The following is a 13,384-nucleotide window of genomic DNA, read 5'->3' on the forward strand; positions in this document are numbered from 1 at the left end:
AGAAAGCTAAATTCAAAATTGGAGACCGGGTGAGGATCAGCAAATTCAAACGCACCTTCGAGAAGGGGTTCACAAAAAATTGGAGCACGGAACTCTTTACGGTGGTTCGAGTTCTACCCGGAAACCGACACACGTATATAATAAAAGATAGTAGCGGCGAGATTTTGAAAGGAAGATTTTACGAAGAGGAACTCTCTAAAACAAAACACCCCGACACGTACGTCATCGAGAAAGTATTGTGTAGGAAAGGTGACAAACTGTTTGTCAAATGGCTGGGACTTCCGGAAAAGAGTTGGATCGACGCGGACGAAGTGATCTTGTGAGTACGTGGAACGTGGTGAAGCGTCTACCGGATCCGGAAAGTCAAACGAAGAAAAAGAACGGTGAGTTGCTTCCCGACAGCATCCGCTGTCTGATCGTAGGTCCTTCGGGGTGTGGGAAAACGACACTGCTCGTGGACAATTTTCTCCTCGCACCGAATTGGTTAGATTGGAAGAACAGGCACCTGTACGTGTTCTCGAAAAGTTTGGAGCAATCCAAATACCAGCAACTGATGAAACTGTACGATGGTCTGGACATTGCAACGTTCGCCTCGGAAATAAAACCTCTCGACGATTGTCGTGAAAATTCAGTCGTCGCGTTCGACGACGCCATCCTGGAAAATCAAAATGAAATTCGCAACTTTTTCACGCAAGGTCGTCACAAAGGAATGGATTGTTTCTACCTAGCTCAAACGTTTTCCAAAATTCCAAAACAGTTAGTACGCGACAACGCTAATTTCATATGTTTGTTTCGTCAAGATCACACCAACCTCAAGCACGCGTACGATGACTACGTAGGCGGAGACATGAACTACAATCAATTTTCGGAACGCTGCTGCTCTACTTGCTGGAACGGTGACGATTTCGGATTCGCGACGATCGACATGACGAGGAAACCCAACGACGGAAAATACAGAAACAAAATCAACGATTTTCTAAACGTTGCAACGTTGTGAGAAACAACGTGTATAAATAACGTCATGACGAAACGAAAAATCGAAGACGAAAATCTCAAGCTTCGCGATTACCTCGCGAAACGCTTCAAAGGTTGGAAATCCGAGAATCGTGGATTCTACGAAGAGAAGAAACGTCAGGATCAACCCGTGATCGATGCCATCAGCGGTCTAGGTAAAGAAATTAAAAGTGTCACGGAACAAAATAAAAATTTGATTAATAAACTCGTACCGCTCGCAGCTAAAAGTTACGCCGTACACACGCCCATTTCAAGCATTCCTTCGACGCCGTTCGAACTGAAGGATGCACCTGCACGACGTCGAGCCATTGGTAGCACGTCTTCGGATAAGATCGAGTTGGGACCTTTGGCACGAGACTACCTGAGCACGGGGAAATTCGACAAGGATGAAGTGTTCGGATTGTATCCCAGCATGGAAACCAGCGAAGGCGGCGGTGTGGTGTGGAAGATTGGGAAATCGAAGGTGACCTTCGAAGGCAACGACATTAAAGTCAATTTAAGCGACAAGGATAGTTGGAACAGGTATCCGGGCACGGTGGGACTGTGGGAACTCGTCGCCAAAAAGCAGCCGAAAGATTACACCGACGAAGATTACCAGAGTTACAAGGAAATTCTGATCATGACGGATGCCTTGTACCAGAACAACGACGCCTCGCAGAATAGGGTGAAATCGAGCAGCGGCGAGAAGTACAAGAATCTCATCAAACCGATTTGGAACCAGGTCAAAACAGGCAGCGGCGTCAAACGCTACAACACGCTACCCAAAGAATTCGTTTGGGTGGACGACGTTAGGAAACTCGTGGACCGATTGTTGGTGATAGCCGGCGAAGAGAATGCAGGCAATCGTAATTTCTACAACGAGAAGGTTGGCATCGTGGACATGATCAGCACGAAACTTTCCAACTTCATCGTGAACGACGACAAGGGCATAGGTTACCTGATCAAAATCATCAACACGCTGCCTCCGAAATTTTGGAACGTGGCCGAAGGAAAGGGACTCGTGAACGACATCATCAACAAGTTACCTTTCGAGATGCATCTACCTGGCTATCAGTACTGCGGACCGGGTACCAAACTCGAGAAAAGATTGGAGAGAGGAGACAAGGGTGTGAATCCGTTGGACGCGGCATGCAAAGATCACGACATCGCTTACAACACCACGCAGACGGATCTGGATGCACGTCACGAAGCAGACAGAAAGTTAGAGCACGCAGCTTTCGAAAGGTTCGTGAGCAGAGACGCATCGTTGGGTGAACGGGTCGCCGCACTAGGCACCACCATCGCCATGAACACGAAACAAAAATTGGGGTGGGGTATATAAATAACATAGAGTAAAAAATAATAATAATAACAACATGTCTCGCATAACTGATTTGCCGCACGAACTACTATCTAAAATATTCAAAAAAGTAGTTAACGGAGATGTTAATAAACTTGTGATCATAGCAAGAACGACGCCTGAATTTCGCATCCCTTGTGAAATGGTTCTCAAGGACCATCTTCGGGAGATCAGCGGCCTGAGGTGCGGTGATCTCAACATTCTGCTTTCGGCCGCAGGGGAGAAATTGAACAAGAGGTCGGATGAATTGCACGAGGCAATGCAGGGAAGAAGACGGTATACTGATGATTGGTACAAGTCTATGCAGGAGAGGGAAGATATCATTACGCACATCATCGCGTTTTCCGAAGCACGGACTTTCTTCCTCTGTTAAAAAATAATAATATATATACGTGTCAAAAAAACTTGATATATAAATAAATAATCTTCGGTATATATAAATAACACACGTCGTGAAAAAACAATTAAATTTCTCTCTAACACTTTGAAATTTTTTTGATATGACGACTGAAAAAATAAGTGATCTCCAAGCATTAAAACAAATGCTAAATTTGTCAGTCGAGTATGTAAAAATTCAGGAATTGGAAGTCGACAAACCTTACACGATAACTTCTGGTTCAATCGTTTCTACCCAGTATGGTCCCAAGGTACGCCTGTTGCTCAACGCACAATACAGTCTATTTTTACCAGATCGATACGCTAACATGTTATCTGACGAGAAGCTATCTATTTTAATCGAGAACAAAACTCGAATTGTGTACAAGGGGACAAAGGAACTTCTTGGCAAGAAAACAAAGCACGTAATAGAATTTGTGTAACGACTGCGAGGCCTTGAAAATATATAAATAACATACCGTAAAAAACTACACAAGAAAAAATCTCAGAATATATATATAAATAACATACCGTGAAAATAACACATAGAGCATCAACATGAAGCCCAAGGGTGTCGTGTACCAGATACCATATTCGAATCTAAAAAATCTAGGTGCTCTCGATGGGTTACTCACCAAGAAACAACGCGAGAAGAAACGTTCTTGCTTGTCGAAAGGACACGGAATGAAATTGCTGCTCAGCACACCTCAATTGAAAAGATTGCAGCGTTCGCGGAAACAGCAAAAGATCGGAGGTTTCATATTCAGCATCCCGGCCATCCTGGCAGCATTGGGGGCCGTTGGAAGTTTGGCCGGCGGAAGTGCCGCCATCGCGAAAACCGTCATCGACTCGAAGAAGAACAAGGCGGAATTGGAAGAACAGAAACGTCACAACCTGGCCATGGAGAAGAAGGGGAAGGGCGTAATGAAAAAGTTTAAAAAAAAGAAACAGAAGCACTCACCAACCGAGACATTGAATCTCTGATCGGTCCGTTACAAATCAAACACTTCAGAGGAGTTTTCATGTCCGACTCGCTACCTTCAAGCGTTAAAAAAAAAGAATGCGGAGTAGTCAACTTGGACAGTCAAGAAAATCCAGGCACGCATTGGATATGTTACCACAAAAACAACAATGATAAAGCATTCGTTTTCGATTCTTTCGGAGGTGTTCCACCTACAAATTTAGTTCATTATCTGAAAACAAACAAAACCTCCATATACTACAACGACGAACGCATTCAAGATTTCGGAGACGTAAACTGCGGTCATCTCTGCCTCTCAGTGCTCACGTTTCTCTCTAAAATAAATAACCCTACGGTCGAAGATTTCCAGAAAGCATTGTGGAACCTCAAACAGCATCACTAGGATGGGCGTGTTCCATCTCACGAGTGAATCTTCAATCTTGAAACTCACGCTGCACGACGACATCGTCTATCCTAAATCCGTGACTCTGCGTGCATTCTACAGCATGTACCTCATACCCAATGTTACGCAGCACAACAACAAAATTAGCGTCGGAAGCGAACACATCGTCGTCACGCCAGGACAATACAATCTTTCCACTTTGCAAGCTCAATTACCCAAAGGCACCTTTCTCAAAATTCGGTCACGCACAGAGTGGAAATCCTATCGGCGACGGAGACCGTGGACCTGGGCACCATGGGAGAACTTTTAGGTTTCGAGAACGACACCAAACTCGAAGCTGGCATCAAGCACGTGGCAACCAACATTCCTAAATTCTTGGCCATAGAGACTCTGAACGTACACTGTAACGTGGCGGAAGGTATGATCACGAAATCTTCGGACGGATTGTCAGGAAGTCACAAGCAGACGGGAATCATAGCCACTTTCAAACCAAGTTCCGAATTCATGGAACCGATCATCTACACGCCCTCTTCGCCGATCTATTTTCCAGTATGTCGCAACCGCATAGACGACATAGAGTTGGTGGTGACGAACGAGAAAGGAGACGTGGTGGATTTCGCAGGTGCCACTACGACGGCCATCGTGGAGATCAACGTGTAATAAATAACCATACATGTAAAATGGAGCAAATCGAAAGTTACGAATTGCAATCTTTCCCTCCCAACCGTCGCACGTTCGCCAATCTGAACGAAGCGAACAGGGAGATCGAATACGACGTGGACGTAGGCGACGGGTTCGTTCATCCTCACAGAGCGGACCTCTACCTTCAATTCGACGTGGTGAAGAAAGAAAGCGGAGACGCGTTTCCCGCAGCAGCAAACTTGATACTCGTGGACAACTTCGTGCCTCACCTGTTCTCGCAGGTGGAGGTGAGGAAACACAACACCGTCATCGACAGAATAGATTATCCAGGCATCACGTCGACGGCAGTGGGAACGTTGAAATTATCCAAAACGGACGCAGCGTACTACCAGGCCGGGGGATTCGAAGCCGGGACCAAAATATCGACGAGAAGTCACACGGTGCTCTTCCCCATGCGTCTGCTGCCTGGTTTCTTCTCGGACTACAAGGAGATCATGTGGAAGGGGGGACTGCGCGTTACGTTTCGAAGAGCGGCCAACGACAACGACGCACTGATGCGATACGCTACTTTGGGTCCGGACGGCACCACGCCACTGCCCAACACTTTACCCGAAGCAGCAAAATGCGTCATCCGGAGCATGGAATTGAGAATGCCGGTGGTGGAATACGAAACGAACTACGCCCTCAAGTACAAAGCGGAGATCTTGAAAAATCCGCAGGTGCCGATTCACTTTCACGGTTACCAGTGCGTGCAGAAGATGGCGTCGGGAAGTCACATGGAATTCGACGTGACGACGCAGTTCAACAACATACAGTTCGACATGCCAGATTTCGTCGTAGTGCTCTTTCAGACCGGACGCGATAACGATCAGGAAAAAAATTCCAGCAAGTTCGACGACTGCAAGATCAAGAACGTTTATCTGAAGAATGGACGCAACGAAGTGTTCCCGCGCGAGAATTACAACCTCGACGTGGCCAAAAACGATTACCTCAAACTTTACGAAGCTTACACAGCTTACAAACGCGTGACCGAGGGAAGTGTGGACATGTACTACACCCCCAGCGAATTCAAAATCCACAGGCCGATGTTCGTCATCAACACATCTAAAAGAAAAAAGGTTGTGGTCAACGATCGAACCAACATCAAGGTCGTCTGCGAGTTCCACGATGCCTTGCCCGAGGATACCCTATGCAGTGTCATCCTGATTGCAGAGAAGTTCTTCGCCTACGACGTGAAGAACGAGAGAGTCACAGAGCAGTTTTAACAGGTTTTTAACATCTTTTCTTGCACAATAAGTAATTTTTTGTACTAGCACAATCAGTTACAATGGCACAATACGAATTTCACTAGTTCAGATCAGTTACAAATATCAATTTCATTAGTTATCAGTTACAATATCTTTTTGCACTATAGCACAAGAGACAATCAGAAAATTTGCACAAAAAAAATTTGTTGTTGTTTTTACACGTGAAAATTAACAATAAAATTTCTTTTTTTTTTTGTCGTTTCAGATGCTGTCGAAACATCTGAAACACATACACACACACACTAGAAAAAAAAACATGCAACTTTATTTGTAACACATACACATACATTCTCCATCTTCATCAAGAAAATATTAATAATAAACATAATTATTTTTATCTATATCTCACAATAAAACTCTATATCCAAAAATATCACAACATCAAATAACACTAGAGTCGTTAGTACACCTTGCATGCATTACGGAGGTCCTCTGTAGGGTTTCATGGAAGTTTGGGGAAAAAAAAAACACGTGAAACTCTACAGAGGTGCGGTAATCTATAACCGCAGCCATTAGAAAACTTTTACATTTTTGGTTGGGCACCACGCACCCTGGCGAGGTTATAGGGGCCAGGCATCCTAAAAACAACAATTATTATTTTGTTTGTTTGTTTGTGTTACAATACACATGCGCGCGTGCGTGTGGCACATCGTTCCCCCGAGAGAGGTTTACAAAGGTCACGATATACAAAGTTGGAAAATTACGATATGGCGCATTCGCTCATTACCGTTCCCAGCTATAAGTTTTTCTCTCTCTCTAGCCCTTGCCAACTAGTAGGTGGGAGTTGGCAGCACTGCGAGAAAATAGAAATCATGCCTTAATGGTTTTCTTGTAAGGCATGATTTTTATTTGATGACGTTGAACGCGTGTAGTGTTCCCATCCATCCATCTCTCTCTTTTACGGCAGTGCCGGCTCTCTTTGTTTAGTATATGCAGGTTGGCAAAAATTGCTTTATGCGCTGTAAAACAAACCTCAAGCAAAGTTGCCACCTCCTTGCTTTAGGTTAGGTTAGACCAAAAAAAATCTTGGTGATTTTTTTCGAGTGAGGAGTTGGCAACGCTGATTTTTACTTGAGGGGGGTCAACCGGGTTGATTGCACAAGCAAAGTTGCCAGCTCCTTGCTTTAGGTTAGGTTAGACCCAAAAACAAAAATCTTGGTGATTTTTTTTCGAGTGAGAAGTTGGCAACGCTGATTTTTTACTTGAGGGGCGGTCAACCGGGTTGATTGCACAAGCAAAGTTGCCAGCTCCTTGCTTTAGGTTAGGTTAGAGCAAAAAAGGCTGTGGGTAAGCTGTCGGTTGTTTAACTCTTCCCTTTCTCTTTTTTTTTCTTGTAAAAGGCTATGGCAAAGTACCAGTGGGTTGGCAACCTTGCTTTATGCACTGTCAAACAAGCCTCAAGCAAAGTTGCCAGCTCCTTGCTTTAGGTTAGGTTAGACCCAAAAAAAACCTTGGTGATTTTTTCGAGTGAGGAGTTGGCAACACTGCGAGAAAATACCTCAAGCAACGTTGCCAGCTCCTTGCTTTAGGTTAGGTTAGACCCAAAAACAAAAACCTTGGTGATTTTTTCGAGTAAGCAGCTGGCAACACTGCTCCTCACTTCATCTCCTCACAAGAGGGCGTTGAACTGTCCAAATACATCTACTAGAGAGAACTGTTCTGCATATTCAACGAATTCATTTGATTACAATGCAACAATGTTTTATCATTACGTCATACGTTTCAACGTTTTCGTAGTCGTCTGAACGTTTGACAAGACCTTTATGGGTTACGAAATTTGAGTAGAAGAGAGAGAATGGTTGAATAATTTCGAGAAGAACTTCTGAATAGGGGACAGTGTTTATTTTTTTTTAAGTGTAACCACTATGTTATCGATGGGAACAAGGCAAGGACAACATTACCACTATGCTATCGGGGTGAAGGGCATTTTTCATTATCAATTGTGTCCACACACAAAACGTCGTGCCCGTCTGCAATCATATTTAGATCGAGAGATTCGAACCATGCCTCAGTCTCTTGTGACTTATTTAATTCTTTACACTCATCAAAATATGTGCTTCCTCGTGCTTAAGAAAATGTCTCAATCTCAATTCCATGGCGCACGAGCTATGGCATCCTTGGGTAGCTTGTCATCCTCTGTAAGCATCAAGAAAGTGAGCCAAGCAACCACATGTATAAAATAGTCTCCCACACATCATGGTCTTTCATGTCCAACTTGGCAAGAATAAATAGATTCGCTTCCTCCACCATCAGGGAGATGGGCAGTGAGAGCTCGTAAGAAAGTCAGTATACCAAGAGGGGTTGATGGACCTAACAGAAAATCGTGATACGCACCTACTTATTGTATCATTTTAAGTATTTACTATGTTTAATATGTTAATTGTCTATGATGACGTAATTTGTTTTGTTCACTTGAGTAGTCTGTTATGGTTATGGACTAACCTTAAAAACATTTGATTGTGGGGTTGTGAGGAGAGAGATATGAGGTATGTTACTGGATATATACAGGGTGGCTCAATAAGTCACTTAACACCCTCAGTACAAGGCCACTGCGGTATGGAATTAGAAATTGGCGATGACCAATCGTTATCTGGCCAAGGGGGAACCACATTGACGCCACCCACATGGTCGGTGGCCATCTTGATGTCCGCCATCTTGAATTCAACTTCAGAATTTTAAATGGGAAGGGGGTCGTGCGACATATCAAAATGGACTAGAATTTCACGAGAAATGCAATGGTGAAGGGTTTTTCGACGTATCTTTAACCAGTAAAAAGATATGACTGAATTCTTGTACCAATTTGCTCCTTTTCGAGGTGTTAGAAAAATGCCTTAAAATTTGTTTAGCGCTTCGGTAATGCATCGAGATCAAAGTGACGTCTATGGAGAGACGTTCGCATGCCATTGCACATTATTTTAATCGGATACATCCATGAAGAGCTGTGCATTTTGAATGGTTGTCGCGAACAATTTACAGTATGACGCTTACATTGAATTAAAAGTCCTTCACAGCGACAAGGCTAATGTTTATGTTCATAAGGAAGTTCATAAACAGAATATGTGACCCTTGTCATCTGATAACTAACTTTGGACAAAAACTGGTTCATAACGTTCCCATAAGTGTTCTGGTATTCTTCCCTATTGAAAAACTCTGTAAAAAGTACCTTCTTCCATAAGCAAGGATGAAAAAACTGTTTATTTAACAAATCCATGTAGCCCTAAGCATTTAAGGTTCCGTTGATGGAAAATTGACTAACCAATCGTGTTCCACACAGCACGCCACACCATTAACTTACCAACACTAACCATTCAACTTTGATCTGTCGAAAATGGGTTATCAGATAAAAATCATCGAATATTCCGTTTATGAACTTCCTTATGAACATAAACATTAGCCTTGTCACTGTGAAGGACTTTTAATTCAATGGAAGCGTCACACTGTAAATTGTTCGCGACAACCATTCAAAATGCACAGCTCTTCATGGATGTATCCGATTAAAATAATGTGCAATGGCATGCGAATGTCTCTCCATAGACGTCACTTTGATCTCGATGCATTACCGAAGCGCTAAACAAATTTTAAGGCATTTTTCTAACACCTCGAAAAGGAGCAAATTGGTACAAGAATTCAGTCATATCTTTTTACTGGTTAAAGATACGTCGAAAAACCGTTCACCATTGCATTGCTCGTGAAATTCTAGCCCATTTTGATATGTCGCACGACCCCCTTCCCATTTAAAATTCTGAAGTTGAATTCAAGATGGCGGACATCAAGATGGCCGCCGACCGTGTGGGTGGCGTCAATGTGGTTCCCCCTTGGCCTGATAACGATTGGTCATCACCATTTTCATGTTGCGCGCTGCAGTGGCCTTGTACTGAGGGTGTTAAGTGACTTATTGAGCCACCCTGTATATTCTTTCTTGCATGGGTGATCAATGTACAGGTAGTATATGGTGGTATCGTTTGGATTCTGTGTGAATAGCGTGTTGAATTGTTTGTTTTTCTAGTTTGAGATCTAATTAATTGAAGTTTGATTTGAGAATAATAGTTCTAGGGTTACAAGATTAAATCTCTCTATACATTTTACATTTGATATGTGAAAGACAAAAGCGAAATAAAAACGCTTGTGATTTCCAAAGATGGCTCAGGATGTGAAGATTAATGAAGAAAATTTAATGCAAGCAATCCAGAGTGATATGAATGTGATTGTGCCTGAACAGTTAGCGGAAATGGAAGTTAGTGATAAGACTTCTTGCAAAAGAGGTCGATCTAATGAAGAATGCACGGAACCTGAAGTGGAGAAAAACCCAAAAAATCCGAAAGTAAGTGCAAGGACAAAGGTTGGTGTTGCTAAATATAGAAATGAAGCATATGATATGTCTTTATATTATGAGGGACATCAAGGCCCATATATCGTGTTGGTGGACAGTACATTACCTGGATCTCAGAGCTTGAATACGGTGAAATTAGGTTATAATTTATGTAAGGAGAAGGTTGATGTTGAATTCGTTAAAAAAAGTGGTTTGAAGCAGGCAAAATTGACATTTCGCACAGCATATGATGCAAATAAATTTGCTAAAAATGAATTTATCAAGGAAAAATACCATTTAGAAGCCAGAATTCCTAAAGGTCTTTTAGTGAGAGAAGGATTAATATATGGTGTACCTACCGACATCCCAGTAGACGAGATAATCGAAGACATTAGAGATGAAGTTCCAATAATAGATGTAATAAGGATGAAGAAAACTTTTTTCAATGAAGAGGGGGAAAGGCAAGAACCTACTAAACTAATTAGTGTAACATTTCAATCTCAACAGTTACCAAAGGAAGTGAAGTTGTGGAGACAAATATTTGAAGTGAAGCCAAAAGTAAGATCTGTGATTTTATGCAAGAAATGTTTCCGTTTCTCACACACACAAACACAGTGTAAATCCTCTCCCGTGTGTTATAGATGCGGTCAAGCAAAACATGGAATCTGCAATGCCAGTCCTAAATGTATTAATTGCAAAGGAAACCACTTATCTACCGATAAGTCTTGTGTAAGATGGGAGCAAGAGAAGTAGTGTAAGTGGGCGGGTTCACCAACCTCTATTGGGGCTCGGTGGGGCTCGCCTTAATGGACTTGTCTCGTAAGGCATGAGCCCCAATAGAGGGCAGTGTTGCCAGGTGCTTACTCGAAAAAATCACCAAGAGTTTTTTTTGGGTGTAACGTAGCCTCAAGCAAGGAGCTGGCAATTTTGCTTGAGGCTTGTCTTAATAGATTTTTTTTGTAAGGCATAAGTTTTATTTTTTTGCAGTGGTGCTAATATTTTACTCGAAAAAAATCACCAAGGTTTTTTTTGGGGGGGGTAAACCTAGCCTAAAGCAAGGAGCTGGCAATGTTGCTTGAGGCTTGTTTTACAGTGCATAAAGCAAGAAGCTGGCAACCTTGCTTGAGGCTTGTCTTACAGTGCATAAAGCAAGGAGCTGGCAACCTACTGCTATTTTTGCCATAATTTTTTACAAAAAAAAGAGAGGAGAGAGAGAGGGAAGAGTTAAACAACCGACAAGTACCAATACCCATCTACAGCTTTTTTGGTCTAACCTAACCTAAAGCAAGAAGCTGGCAATTTTACTTAAGACTTGGTTTACAGTGCATAAAGCACTGGTATTTTTGCCATGGCTTTTTACAAAAAAAAGAGAGGAGAGAGAGAGAGAGAAGAGTTAAACAACCGACAGCTGCCAACACCCACCCTAACCTACTCTAACCTAACCTAGCCTAACCTAACCTAACCTACTCTAACCTAACCTAACCTAACCTAACCTAACCTACTCTAACCTAACCTAACCTAACCTACTCTAACCTAACCTACTCCAACCTAACCTACTCCAACCTAACCTACTCTAACCTAACCTAACCTAACCTACTCTAACCTCACCTACTCTAACCCAACCTAACTTAACCTAACCTACTCTAACCTAACCTAACATAACCTAACCTAACCTACTCTAACCTAACCTAACCTAACCTAACCTAACCTAAAGCAAGGAGCTGGCAACCTTGCTTGAGGCTTGCCTTACAGTGCATAAAGCAATTTGCCAACCTACTAGTATTTTTGCCATGGCTTTTTACAAAAAAAGAGAGAGAGAGGGAGTTAAACAACCGACAGCCCACCTACAGTTTTTTTTGTCTAACCTAACCTAAAGCAAGAAGCTGGCAACTTTGCTTGAGGCTTGCGTTACAGTGCATAAAGCAATTTTGCCAACCTACATATACTAAACAAGAAGATAGGTTAGGTTAGGTTAGGTTAGGTTAGGTTAGGCAACAAACATATATACTGCCGTAAAAGAGAGGGAGATATGGGTGGATGGTAATATAGTATGCGTGTGCGTGTGTGCGTATAATATGTAGCATTATTAACTAGAGTGTGTTGGCAATTTACTTAGAACTAAAAAAAATAGAGATGCCAATTTTGCTGTAAGATGAAGAGAGAGAGATTTATGGCTGGCAACAGTGGTGAGCGATGTTCTCTTATTGTAAATTTTTTCGAAGTCCCAAAAAAAAAAGAGAGAGGCCAATGTTTATATATTGTGATTTTTGTAAACTTCTCTCGGGGAAACGATGTGCCACACACGCGTGCGCGCTTATGTATTGTGACGCAAACAAACAAACAAAATAATACTTGTTGTTTTTTAGGATACCTAGCCCCTAACCCCGCCAGGGTGCGTGGTGCCCAACCCAAAAAGGTTCTAACGGCTGCGGCTCTAGATAACCGCACCTCTGTAGGGTTTCACGTGTTTTTTTTTCCCCCAAACTTCCATGAAACCCTACAGAGGACCTCCGTAATGCATGCAACGTGTACTAACGACTCTAGTGTTATTTGATGTTGTGATATTTTTGGATATAGTGTTTTATTGTGAGATATAGATAAAAATAATTATGTTTATTATAATATTTTCCTGATGAAGATGGAGAATGTATGTGTGTGTTACAAATAAAGTTGCATGCTTTTTTTCTAGTGTGTGTGTATGTGTTTTTGATGTTTCGACAGCATCTGATTGCTTCACAAACTTTTTGTTTTTTTTAAAAAAATTGCCATATGATATTTCAGAGGCGAGGCTAACCTACAAATAGGAGTTGACAGCGTAGCCTTCTAAGATGATAAGTATGCAGTAAAATGAAGAAGAAGAATTAATGATGCTAACCGGCGGTGCAGTGTTAATGCTTCCTCTTCTTCTTCCCTTTTTTTTCTTCTTCTCTGTATTTTCTAGCATACTGATCTATTGCATGCTAACCAAACCTCTTGGGAGGTGGGCCACGGGTCCTCTACATGTATGTATGTATGTATGAAATGCGATTTGGGG

Source organism: Lepisma saccharinum, chromosome 22 (assembly GCF_977018435.1).
Source record: "Lepisma saccharinum chromosome 22, izLepSacc3.1, whole genome shotgun sequence".
NCBI lineage: Eukaryota > Metazoa > Arthropoda > Insecta > Zygentoma > Lepismatidae > Lepisma > Lepisma saccharinum.